Consider the following 14,022-nt stretch of genomic DNA (forward strand, 5'->3'; position numbering starts at 1 on the left):
CTATAGCCAAACGTTAATTTCCAAGTAAAGTGTGAGCGTTTTCCGAACAAAAATGAAAAAATTTCATGGCCAAACAGGCCCAAAGTGTCTTACTTTTCTATTTAGTCTGACCAAAAAGAGTTTTTCTTTTTCTATTTAGTAAGTTTTTAAAATTTAAATTGTCAACAGTCTACGTGACAAGTTTAAGACCACAAGATTTAAAAAACTAGACGCATTTTTAATTTAAAATCATAAAATTTAAAATCCTCACGGAAGGAGTAACTAAATAGTATGTACTATCATTTATAATTTTATGATAGACATGTGTAATCAAGCATCAGAAAACATATTCACGATTATGATAGACATGTGTTAATTGCCTTGCTTGATTATCATACAGGAAATTCGAATACGTTTTTGTTAATCCTTATTCCGTTGCAATATAGGCTTAGGTCAACTTGAATAGACGAGCATATATTCGACGAATATTGAGAGCAAGAATTTTGGAACCACATACCATGGCTCAAACATTTTCTAACAATGGCGAGAACCAATGAGGTTTTGGTGGAGAACTAATGAGAGAGCAAGTGTTAGAACATTCATATTAAATAGGCCTAAGCAGTTGAATGCACTTTCTTATCAAATGATATCTTGGCTGTTGGAACTTTTCCATGCAAGTGAAGGAGATTCAAATGTGAAGATGATAATATTGAAGGGAAATGGAAGGGCTTTCTGTGCTGGTGGTGATGTTACATCTATTGTTCGTAATATTCGCCACGGTAACTGGAAATGGGTTGCTGATTATCCCCGTCAAGAGTTTACCCTTAACTATGTGATGGCAACATATAGTAAACCCCAGGTTTCCATCCTTAATGGAATTGTCATGGGAGGTGGACTTGGTGCCTCTGTACATGGTAGATTTCGAGTTGCAACAGAGAAGTCGGTTTGTGCTATGCCTGAAACAGCTTTGGGACTCTTTCCTGATGCAGGTGCTTCTTACTTTTATTCGAGGCTTCCAGGATTCTTCGGGGAATATCTTTGGTCTTACTGGTGCTAGGTTGGATGGTGCTGAAATGCTTGCTTGTGGTCTAGCAACTCATTTTGTACCCTCGGAGAGGTTGCCATATTTAGAACAAGCACTAGCTAAAGTCAATACGAGTGATCCAGATGTTATTTCTGCCATCATTAATCGCTTCTCTAACATACCAAAACTGAAAGCAGAAAGTCCTTATCACAAGATGAAGATTATTGACCATTGCTTCTCTCGGAGAACAATCGAAGAAATCATATCTTCTCTTGAAAATTATGAGGCTTTGAACAAGAAGGATGAGTACTGGATCTCTTCAACCATCCAATCGCTGAAGAAAGCATCCCCGACAAGTCTTAAGATTTCATTGAGATCAATAAGAGAGGGGAGGCTGCAAGGTGTTGGTAGTTGCCTTATTCGAGAGTATAGGATGGCTTGTCATGTGTTTAGGGGAGAATTCAGCAAAGATTTTTTCGAGGGATGCAGAGCCATACTCATCGACAAGGATAGAAATCCTAAGTGGGAGCCCTCCAGACCGGAACTAATTACAGATGATGATGTTGATCGTTACTTCTCCAAGATAGATGATGAAGATTGGCAAGACCTAAAGCTGCCTCCAAGATCAAACTTGCCTCCATATGCAATTGCCAAACTTTAAAGTTCACTTCTCTACAGCATGTTGCCTCTTCACTACATCATTTTAAAACTTTTATTTTTATTAGGAAGTGGTACACCAAATAAATGCACATCACTCCAATGTATGAAATGCCAAAAATCAAGCCTAAGGAAAGGTACATTGCTATACAATACTTGTCAGAGTTGTGTATACAGATATGCACATCATTTGAATGAATTGCGATGTCAACCCTCAAGCACAATGGTAGATTGTACTATTAAATAATTTGCCATGTAGTTTCTGTATTCAAAGATAATGTATCGATCTTAATTTATTGCAATGCGAGAACCTACGTACTAGTCTTGGCTGGAAAAAATAAGTTGGATTCTTCATATGATCTTGGACAATTCTCATCTTATGGATTTAACTCTTGGGATTGAGTTAAGCACAAAAGTTTCTCATCTCTTGAGTTAGCTTTTGGAATTGAATTAGGCAAAAAAAAAAAATCCAATTATATGATATGTGATCCATCTTCATAATTATTTTTGGAAGGAAAGTAGAAGCTATTTTCAGAAGTTGAAAAAAAGTGGTTCTCTCAATAGACCCTTGTGGTCCGGCTCTTCTTTTGACCATAGCACAAATTGCTACTTTTTTTTTTTTTTTCAAAAAGTAGAAGCTTTTCAAAGTTGGAAAAAAGTAGTTTTTTCACAAGCACTTTTGACCAAGCAAAATTGCTTTTAAAAAAAGTGATTTTCAAAATGATTAACAAACAACACTTTTTCCAAAAAAATACTTTTTGAAAAAGCACTTCTAACAAACAACACTTCTCAAAACGCAGATTTTAGAAGCTCGGTTAAACAGGTTATAAGTCTGGAATCTATGACATGGCTATAGATAATTTTGTAAAAGAAGGAAATGTCAAGAACACCAATTCAGATACTTGGAAACCTTTAGATGAGTAATAGAAAAAATGACTAGAGATAACTAATAGGAAGCAGGAGCATATCCGTTTTACACGTTGCATCAAGATACATCTTGAAAAAGACTTTGGAGGGATGATTTCTGGTCTTCCATCTACTGATCAAAATATATAAAATTATGGTCTTCCCCTAGAAGTGAAACGAAAATTACCTAAATAATGTCACTCCTTATTCAACACTTTGGGAACTTTGATGTAAGGCTCCTCAAAGCTTGGCACAGCAGAAATCAATGCTTCCCTAATAGAGGAAAATGCATACAAGAATCATTTGTTTGCTCTGAACACCGTAAGGCCAAAATAACATAAAAGAAAGTAGACGGAGGATAACAAGATTACCTATTCTCAAACTTTTCAGGTATGTCGTCGCGCAAATTATCTCCCTCAGTATCTGAAGATCAAGAAAGAATTGCCAAAAGGATAAAATTTAATGTTGCATCAAATGTTTTGATGTTCAAAAGTCTTGCACTCTTACTAGTTATTAATACTCAAGTCATCAAAGAAAATCCAACAAAATATTTCGATTCTTACAATCTATTTCAACTTTCAAAAGGTTTTTAAATCCAAGAAAGATCCAGATGCAAAAAGAACGGTAACCTTTGACTGTTTAATTTATTGTTTGTTAACCTTAGCATGGTTAGCTTCTTCCAGGAATCCATCCTAAAGATACTATGTTAATGGTTAACACTAGTAAACTTACAATTTGATTTTTTCTTAATTAAAAAATTTCTTTTCCTTTCAAGAAATGCATGTGAGGAAATGATACTTATTTTCTTTTTTCTTAATCTAAGTGGAATATTTTCTAAATTTTTGTTATAATAGTATTATAACTATGATATAGCCCCAAATAAATTAGGATTGGCTAAACTGAAATAATTAAATCATGTCTCAGTGCAACAACATATCTAATAATTAATTTTGTTCCTTCTCATTTTTATTGAAGGATCGATTTTGAAATTTATTTTCTATAGTATAATTGTGTTAAATCATTAAACCAATTTATATATTCAAAATATTTTTTTAATTAAAATATAGATCAAAAGAAATTTAATGACAATTCTAGAATTACTACGAAAATATGATCGACACTCTATCAGTACCAATGAGTTCTCCAAAATTATTGTTATCACCATTTTATATTATCTTTGTGCATAGCTATTTCTATTAGATGACATCCTCACCATGCATTCAAGCATTTTCAAAGGGCTCAAATTATATGTACCATATTGGATGTGGCAACCTAAGTAAAAAATAAATAAAGTAGGGGCAAAAATAAGACATAGAAAAAAGTCATGATACATACTTCACTTCCAAAAAGTTAAACCAAGGGGCCATGTATTACCAGAAAGAGTTTGAAAATATAATTTGGTATATGAAGTAATAAATAGCAAATACAAGGACAAATATTTGAAAGAACAAATCCTTTTTGGTTGGTAAGCTAACCAAATAGTTACAATGTAACTAAGTACTACAAAACTCTTTATATTGTCTCTTATATATAGTAGTAATATATACTAGTGGCATTTGGCCCGTGCTAAGTCCGGGCCCAAAACTAAGATTAAAAGTTACATTTGTAATTACTTATAATTATCTTTTTTGCTTTTTTTTTTGTATTAAGTTATTGAAAAATTAGTTCGACGGTATTTGTAAACTTTTAAAAATAAAGACTTAATATTTAAATTGAACAAAAGTATTTAAAAATTGAACATAGATTTCTTTTCTCCTTACTTTAGACTTTCTGTTTACCTTCAAACATTTACATGACATAAAGTCTCTTATTTTTTGTTATTTGTTGAATTTTATTTAAATTTTAGATTTTGATAATTTCTTGAAATCCAACTTAGTATTAGCATATGTGTGATTAACAACATCCATTATGAACTAAAACATTTTCTTCCAAAAAGAAGAAAAATAATTTGGTTCTAGAGACATCAATTATATGCTACATTTATTCTTTATTGAGATTTTGATGAGGTTACTTATAAAATAAAGATCATTTTAAATAAAATTTTGTACTTTAAAATATTTGTAGATGTCAATTGATTTAAATTATACAAAGTATGTTGAAAATATAAAGAAAATTAATTCTTTTTCTCAATATAATTAAACTTTCCTTTTACTTTCTAAAGCTATGTAATGAGAAAATGACATTTTTTCCTTTTGTTAGTTTAAGTGGAACCTTTTTTTATAAAATGTATATTTTGATTAATTTCTCAAACACAAATGAAGCTTCAATGTTGCATGATTCAGTTAACCATCTTTCACTATGCTAACAAACACTGCCTAACATTTTTCTTTACCCCCTCCACCCCAGCTCTCCCCCCCCCCCCCTTCCAAAAAAACTAAAACGATACTCAAAATCACAAAAAAAACTTACTCCCTTTTATCACAAGTTGTTTGACATTACTACTGCTTGAAATACTAAAAAATTATTTCATTAACTACATATTTTCAAAGATGTTCTCAACATTTTTACTACTCCATCAAGTTTGGATTATAGTTTCTTTTTATGTAATTTTTAAAGTGTAAATTTATATTAAGAAATATATTTGTGAATTCATACCGTGTAGTCAGAGGCGGAGGGAGGAAGGCTCAAGGGGGTTCATCCGAAACCCTATCGGCTGAAAATTACACTGTTTATATATGGTTAAAATTATTTATGTATATATATTAGACGTTGAACCCCCTTTGGCTTTTTTGTGTGTTTACTTTTTCATATTTGAAGCCCTTAGTGAAAATCCTGACTTCGCCACTGCGCGTAGTATGCCTAACACTATTTTTTTTTGTAGATGAATGGAGTATAAGCTACAACATACATTTCATTATGTTATCATTTTAGAAAGTATGCAATATTTAAGTACACATGCATTTTAAAAAATAAAGTATTAGAATATACCAAATAATATCTAAAAAAAAGTTAATTTTGTTAAACATGAACGATATAGCTAATCAACGTACAAATCAACAGAACACGTTGATGAAAAGATTCAAAATTTCAATATTGTTAACATTGGAAAATACTTCAAGTCTCCTCCCACTGTCCTTACCCGGGTCTTGGCTCCATCGTACATGTCCTTAATCGTCCTAGTGTACGCCACAGGTACACGTCTAGCCTCCAAGCACCTCCACAGAACCTCCCTTGTGACTTTGTCGAAAGCCTTTTCTAGGTCGATGAATACCATATGTAGTTCCTTCTTCCTCTCCCTATCTTTGCTCCACCAGTCTCAGTATAAGATGAATAACTTTTGTAGTTGAGCGCCTCGGCATGAACCCGAACTGATTCTCCAAAATAGACATGCCTCTCCTCACCCTCGTCTCCACCACCCTCTCCCAAACTTTCATAGTGTGGCTTAGCAGCTTGATACCCCTAAAGTTGTTACAACTCTAAATGTCACCCTTGTTCTTGTACAAAGGAACCATCATGCTCCATCTCCATTCGTCGGGCATTTTCATTAGCTTAAAAATGACATTAAATAACACAGTCAGCCACTCCAAACTTGTCATGCTTGCGCTCTTCCAAAATTCCACCGGGATCTCATCGGGCCAGGTGGCTCTTCCTCTGCGCATCCTACGAATAGCACCCTTAACCTCCAAGACTTTTATACTCTTACAATATCCAAAATCGCAATATCTTTTGAAGTGCTCCAAATCTCCCAACAAAATATCTCTGTCCCCTTCTTCATTCAAGAGTTTATGAAAGTACGACTACCATCTCCTTCGAATGAGAGCATCCTCCACCAGTACTTTGTCATCCTCGTCATTGATGCACTTCACTTGATCCAGGTCACGTGCCCTCCTCTTCCTTGCCTTGGCTAACCTGTACAACTTCTTATCCCCGTCGTTGTCCTCTAGTTCTGCGTACAAGTTCGAATGCTACCGTCTTCGCTGCCGTAACTGCTAGCTTTGCCTCCTTCCTCGCCATCTTTTATCTTTCCTTGTTCGTCCGCTTCTCCTCCGCATCCTAGCTTGCTACCAACTTGTCACGACCCAAATCATGGATCATGCGGGCACCCACACTAACCTTCCCTGGTGGGCGAACCCTTCGATAACTACCTTAATTTGATACAACATGCGGAATAAATGCTATTATTATAAGAAATTCCAAAAATCTGGTCTAGACTCATACAAGAGCTTCTAAGAAGTTTACAATTTGAATAGATAACGGACTCAAACCGGATACGACTTCGTTTAAGGATAGAGAACAATAGAAATCTAAGGAGAGACTCGGGTTGCAATAGCTCACCCAAACGTCTTTGACGAATGCCTCGAAACGGTCGTGAGACTCCGAACATCACCTCGAAAATAACTCTACACTCCGGAAGGAGTGTAGCAAAAGTAGTATGAGCACAACACTAGGCTCGTAGGTATCATAGGCCGACAATGGTTAGTTCACGCATATAAACAAGAAGCAACTAACAAGTAAGCAGATAAGTAATCAAACACGCCACACATCTAGCATATGAGAAAGTCTTGCATTAACGATAGTCACAGGGATCTCAATATCTCGGATTATAAGCCTAGGGAGAATTCTATAAACCTCGATTCCATCCAACCTTTAAAATAAATACTCACAAACAACAACTCGATAATTCACAAATCAAGAATCAATCGTGAGAATGTGCCATGCAATGACATGAATGATCATTCAAATGGAGTGCTATGCAATGCAATGCAATGTCGTGCTATGTAAATGTTATGCAATGCAGTAGTCACCTCTCACACTCCACTCCCGTACACACATGCTATGGCAATGCCTCATAGTCATGACCCATGGGGGACCCGCGAAGTCCATGTACCACTCGCTCCGAATATAACCTCGGATCACGAGCACACTCTCACGATCCCGGCAAAGACCTCGGGCATCGGACACTCCATCGTTCCCGCAAGAAACCTCGGGCAACAAACACTCACAATCTCTCGGCGAAACCTCGGAGTCTCTCTGTCACTCTCAATCTCGGCGAAACCTCGGAGTCTCTCTCGTCACTCTCAATCTCCGGCAAAACCTCGAGTCTCTCAATCACTCTCCTCACCATTATAACAACATAAGAGTAATATGAAAGCATGTCATGCATGATATCGTCTCAATTATATCACCAATATGCAATAAACAAGTACAAGTCATATTATTGCCCACGGCTCAATCATCAATATTACCCTTCCCTTTCATAAGGTGAGGGAGCTAGTATGTGATAAAGATACAACTAGGTGATAATTACATCACATAGCACATAGAATATGGGATGCATGCCTCGCATGGAATCAACCTCAATAATCACCGCAATCATAGGTTCCATAGATTCATACTAGGAATTGCAATTCAATATTCAATTCTCGCAATAACCTTCCTCTTCCATATGACCAAGTGGGATAACAAGAGAGAGAGAATTATATCAAATACATGAAATCACAATACAATGACAAACCACATAACAATATCGTAATAATGGCGACGAGCCCACATAACAATATCACAATAATGGCGACAAGCCCACATAATAGGCGGCAATACCAACCTAGATGGAATTTACCTCCACACCATGCCCGAAGGCCTATCATGCTTTCCCCGTCAATCACTACTATTTACATACGTTTCGCTAACCTAGAGTCTAGACATAAAGTAAACCGTAACCTACCTCAATGCCGAATGTGTCACGAACTTTCACGCCAAAGCTTTTTCCTTTCAAGTGCTTCCGATCGGACAAGGTCTTTAGTGCTTATTCGTCACACAATATGTGTACGCTACCCAATAATACTTCAACCTATATTAAGACGCCAACAACTATGATTAAGCTACGGGGAGATTCAAACGTATTCTAACGTTAGTAACTCCTTTCTAGATGTTTAGGCGATGTTTTCTCTTGTATCTAAACCAACCACATACTACCAATACAACATCAATAATTATGTGTTCAATACCAATCCGGACAGCCCACACAATATTCTAAACAACCCACATTCATAACATGCAATAACGATTCACATACGGCTTCGACATTCTCAAGTTACTTTTATTAGTTTGTAGCCTTAACGTTTGCATGTAACAACTTATAACAGCCCATCCAACATACAATATGATGTATACTCTTAACTTATAATTATTCTTTCCAACTTAATGAAAACACAAGTCCAAAACAGTCCACTACCACAACATGTCCAAAAAATGGGCCTCTCTAACCGACAACATAACGATGTTCGGAATTCTTGCAAACGTTTACGAACATACTAAGCCAACCACATGCGATTTTTATACATCATTTCATGTCTTCTTTTCATATAATTTCAGTAAGTTATGACCAGCTATCCACACGACAAGTACAACATCAATTCATACGCAACTACGCTATATCGTCATTTTTATAATCCTTATAACAACTCACAAATGACTTTAGTTTCAACTCCAACCATTAAACACCTTCATTTCCATCATAAAATTCATGATAATAACAATCAAAATATCAAGTAAAAACAGTTCACTAACTTCTTCACAAAACAGTCCACACACGGCTACACCATGCTTCAACATCGCTCACATAAAATCATAGATTCAACCATTTTCATACTAACATAACTTCACCTTTAACCTTCCAATTCTTTTCATTCTTTTTACCATGAGATCTATGATAGTAACAACCATATTTATTAAAGAAAATCAGTCCATTAATTCCACCAAAACAGTCCCTACGGCCAACTAACATTCCAACACCAACTTTCATGATTTTATGCACGCGATTCATGTTCGTCAAGTTACAACCATACTTCAACATCAACACATATAACCCCATAACTACCATCATGTTCCAACATCAACACACCTTATTTCATGCATACAACTTATATTCACACATCTACATCACCCTTAATACATGAAAAGAAAGTTAGATCTTACCTTGACAACTTGACTTCTCTACTTGGCTAGAGTTGGTGACTTGAGATGGAAATGGTTCTTGTTGCTCCAAAGACTATCTTCACGTTTTAGGGACCTTCTAAAGGGTTGAAACACCTTGGAAAATAATTTTTGGATCAAGACTCAAAGGGCTCAAAAATCAGCCCCTTGGCCGAAAGCTTCCTCTTTCCCTCTCTAGGTTTTCTTTCTTTGTGTGAAGTTGAAATGAATGTAATGGCTGATTCCTTAGTCATTATTTGGTTCAACTTTGATGCCTACAAGTTGGTCACATGCTCCACTTATGGCATGAGTCACTCCATTAACTTTACACTTAAAATTCCATTTTTTTCTACAACTTTAGGCCAAGTGTGGCCAAGCCTCACCTTCTTGTTTCTCCTTTCTTCTTTCTTTTCAATTGTTTACAAGACAATTGTATGTGTGGTGAATGATTCATACACCATCCTTTGTCCATTGTAATTATGCCAAGATGAATGAGCAATATTTAATGTGAAATGATCCCTCCACCATGTTGGGTCTTCCTAAAATAATGTATACTTTCATAAAGTAGTAGATGCTTAAATATTCAAATGCATGCTTCACATGGATGCCTTATTTTCAGTCACTTGGCTGAATTCCACACTCCTTTCTTTCAATTTGGTTGTCCACAATATAATGTAAGTGTAGTGGATGAATCACATTTAAATGTATATTTGTATGTCTCCCATAGTAGTCTTATTTAAGATGACTTTGAGTCATCTTTTGGACATGGCATGTTAATGTTCATATTGGCTCATTGTTGCCACTAATTTTAACTTAACACCACGATTAAGTAGTTCCTAATTTCCATTAATGCTTCTATACCAAACAAAATTTGTAGATAAATTGTGACTTCAAACGAAATCGGAAGTTAAAGTCTCTACTTTGTATCTTGAGATAGTCTTAATACTCAGCCCGACTTGAATCATCCATATCTCCTTACCCCGATATCATTTTGACGAGCTGTTTGTTGCGTTGCAAACTAGACTCGATGAACTTAATTTTAGGCTTTTGAAACACCTTAAAACTCCTCATATACTAGGAGATATGCCTCCTACAATATAGGCTAAAATCGGGTCCGCGATTTTACCGAAATTGTTCCGATTCATTTCGTTTAACTTCTAATCCTCTTCCATCCTCATGTAACCTCTTATACATACATATACACAGTCATTTACATCCATAACAATTCATATACATGTCTCGAAGGGTCCGTAGAATCACAATAACCATAAGTAGAACTCACAAAGCTTCGACGAAACTCCAATCGAAAAAGTATATTCCTATCTTTTGTCCATCTTCTATATCATTACTAATAATCTCAAATACTTTAAAAGGTCACTCACATTACCTCATATACATACTCATAACGCGATTTCAAATCCTTTAGGTTACCAAGGTCACCTCGAGATACTTAAGACAACCATATTTATAACGATATTCTTACTAACTCGATTAACTTTCCTTGAACCTTCTTAACTCATTCTTTCTTGTTTTAATACAAGTAGCAAGGATTATTATGGAGTGTGACATTCTCCCCTCCTTTAGAACATTCGTCCTCGCATGTCAAATGAGGACTAAAACTCGTCAATTAAATAACCGAATCACCCGTTATCGCAGACTATAGACAAGCAAGATTTGACCACGAAAAGGGTGTTTTAGGAATATTATGCTAAAAGTGCTAAACGACCAAATGGGTTACACTTATGACTTTTCATGTTACGAATATTTATTATCTTCTTGTATAGACGCGCTCAATTTTAATTCTCCTACACAAATTTATGTACTTTTACTTGTTCACTTTTGACTTTTCACGTTCTTTAAGAATTAGTAAATCCCACGGATATATCCTATAGTACCGAATATTTATTCTTTTCATGTATACATGCACTTCAATTTTAATTCTCCAACACATATTTATTCCTTAAACTTCTTTGACTTTTCACGTTCTTGCCGAATATGTATTCTCTTCTCATGTATACATGTATGCACTTCAATTTTAATTCTCCAACACATATATATTTTCCATGCACTTTTACGTGTTCACTTTTGACTTTTCACGTTATTTAAGAATTAATAAATGAAGTACTCCCTCCATCCCATAACTTGGCCACATTATATATGAAGGACTAACTATTTTTCAAATTGTAAAATTGTACACACAATGAATGCTTTACCATAAGATATATAATTTGTTACTATTTTTTTTTTGGACATATGTCATAGTATTTAATATTTATTCCTTTCATATATGGTTATATGACTTTTCACGTTCTAGTTGAATATTTATTTTCTTTTTCATGTATAAGAGGCTCAATTTTAATTCTCTTACACAAATTTATTTCCTCCGTGTATTTTTACTTGTTCACAACATTAAGAATAAATTTCACGCGGATATATGTCATACCACCGAATATTTATTCTCTTCTCATGTATATGCACTTAATTTTAATTTCTCCGACACTTATTTATTTCTCCGTGCACTTTTACTTCAATTTTACACGTTCTTGCCGAATATTTATTCTTCCTTACGTATACTTATTTAATTCTCCGACACATATTTATTTTCGCGCACTTTTACTTGTTCATTTTTGACTTTTCACTTGTAACTCCATCCGTCCCATATTACTTGCCCACATTACTTGACTTTACACTTACACGTTCCCATGTTACGAATATTTATTCTCTTCTCGTATTTAATACACATTACTAAAAATATATTAACTATGTTTGCACTTCAAGTTTAATATAAATTCACTATATAAACGTTATGTACACTTTAACACAACAATGAATACTTGTACCAAAAGTTATATAAATTGTACATTAAAAAATTAATATTCTAATATATATAAGTAAGAGGTGAAGAGAGCTATATAAACTAACACAACAATGCAAATTTGTACCACAAGCTATATAAATTGTACATTTTAACCAACTATATTTTTATCCCACATGGACATATATTATAGTACTGATTTATTTCCTCCGTGCACTTTTATTTTCTCTGTGCATTTTTACTTGTTCACTTTTGACTTTTCACGTTCTTTAAGAATTAATAAATCTCACGATATATATGTCATAGTACTAAATATTAATTATCTTCTCATGTATACACGTATGCACTTCAATTAAATTTCTTTCTCTTGATATGTTGACGTGGACAAGTAAAAGTAAACGGAGGGAGTGACTTTTATCCTCATTTTTCTTCTTTGTCAATACTTTTTGAAGAGCGGACGAAAATGCTTTACCTAATTGTATCCATAGCTAACCACCGAACATGCGTTAAATCCGTTTTCATTCATATCTTATGCTCATAATTAAGGAAACTATTATCATTTGAAACATAACTTTTATAAACATAAGCCCTTCATTAATAAGAAATAATATATATATGTATATATATAACCAACATACTTTTTACTTATAGACCCAGACGTCGTGCCCAAAATATATGTACATAAAAATATCGTCTCAAATGGCACCTCCGAATAAAGGAGGGTTCCAAATTTAGCTCCTATGGATCTTTCCCTATCTACCCGTGAGTACACATATGCACTTCAATATGTAAGGCATAAACAATAATAAGACATCCTAAGGGAGCATCAAATAAGTTGTCGAATCATAAAAGAAATTTGCTTACTCTCATAATCATCATCATATCATATATGCTTAAATGTATAAACCGCCCGACCATATAATGTAGATAATCAATAACATTAGTGCCTCCCGCGTCCGGGGTACCATATGTTTATCATAATATCCATATTTAGTTGTGTACCCGCCTTGGCGGTGGTCGCCCGCCATATAGGCGCGGTGTAATATCATCATATGCTCATCATAATATACTTATCATAACTCAAAATGAGCATAGAGACTATATATAATCAAGGGTAATGGACCCCCGATTTCATTAGAAGAAGAAAATTCTCGCTCACCTTGAAGGAATTATATTAACGTGAGGTACATAACATCAACATCAAATAATTATAGATGGAATCATTAGCCTTATAGGAACATTATCTCATGGGAGTAAGCTTATCATCATCATTTTATGACATATTTCTTATCTCGTATTCTATTCATTTGAAATTCATGAAGAAGGAGAAAATTTATGCCTTAAGAGTCATGCCTAGAAAGAAAGGACTACTTATTTTAACTAATCTATCGCTTGTTTGCTCTCCTTTAATGCCCACGTTTATTATCCAAGAGAATTCTTTTTTACATTAGTTAAACAACGATAAGAATGTACTTTATATTTTTCCTTTGTTTATATTTCCTCCATATTCAATATCAACTCCCAACATTCATAACATCAATCATAATATCATAAACAACAATGTCTTTCGCCCACTCACAATTTTCAAATTCTCCATAATCATGACCAAAGTTCACTATTTTTTCACATCCAATATAATTCCATCTAAAATCATTTATAATGTATTTATAATCTATATCCATTTTCAATTCAATCCAAACTACTACTAAATGATACTATCACACAT

General features: G+C 34.5%; 1 long non-coding RNA gene and 1 pseudogene across 1 annotated transcript; one reads left to right on the top strand and one right to left on the bottom strand.

The window, feature by feature from the left end:
- The first annotated feature begins 497 nt into the window (after positions 1–497).
- Positions 498–1,686, top strand: LOC132042031 (3-hydroxyisobutyryl-CoA hydrolase 1-like; annotated as a pseudogene).
- Positions 1,687–2,579: 893 nt separating this feature from the next.
- LOC132042030 (uncharacterized) lies at positions 2,580–3,288 on the bottom strand. The gene is made up of 2 exons (XR_009411315.1): positions 2,938–3,288; positions 2,580–2,839 (listed from the first exon to the last, which is right to left on the bottom strand). It is a non-coding gene; the product is annotated as an uncharacterized LOC132042030 (long non-coding RNA).
- Between the last annotated feature and the right edge of the window lie 10,734 nt (positions 3,289–14,022).

The sequence above is a fragment of the Lycium ferocissimum genome, unplaced genomic scaffold, assembly GCF_029784015.1.
Source record: "Lycium ferocissimum isolate CSIRO_LF1 unplaced genomic scaffold, AGI_CSIRO_Lferr_CH_V1 ctg12864, whole genome shotgun sequence".
Taxonomy (NCBI): domain Eukaryota; kingdom Viridiplantae; phylum Streptophyta; class Magnoliopsida; order Solanales; family Solanaceae; genus Lycium; species Lycium ferocissimum.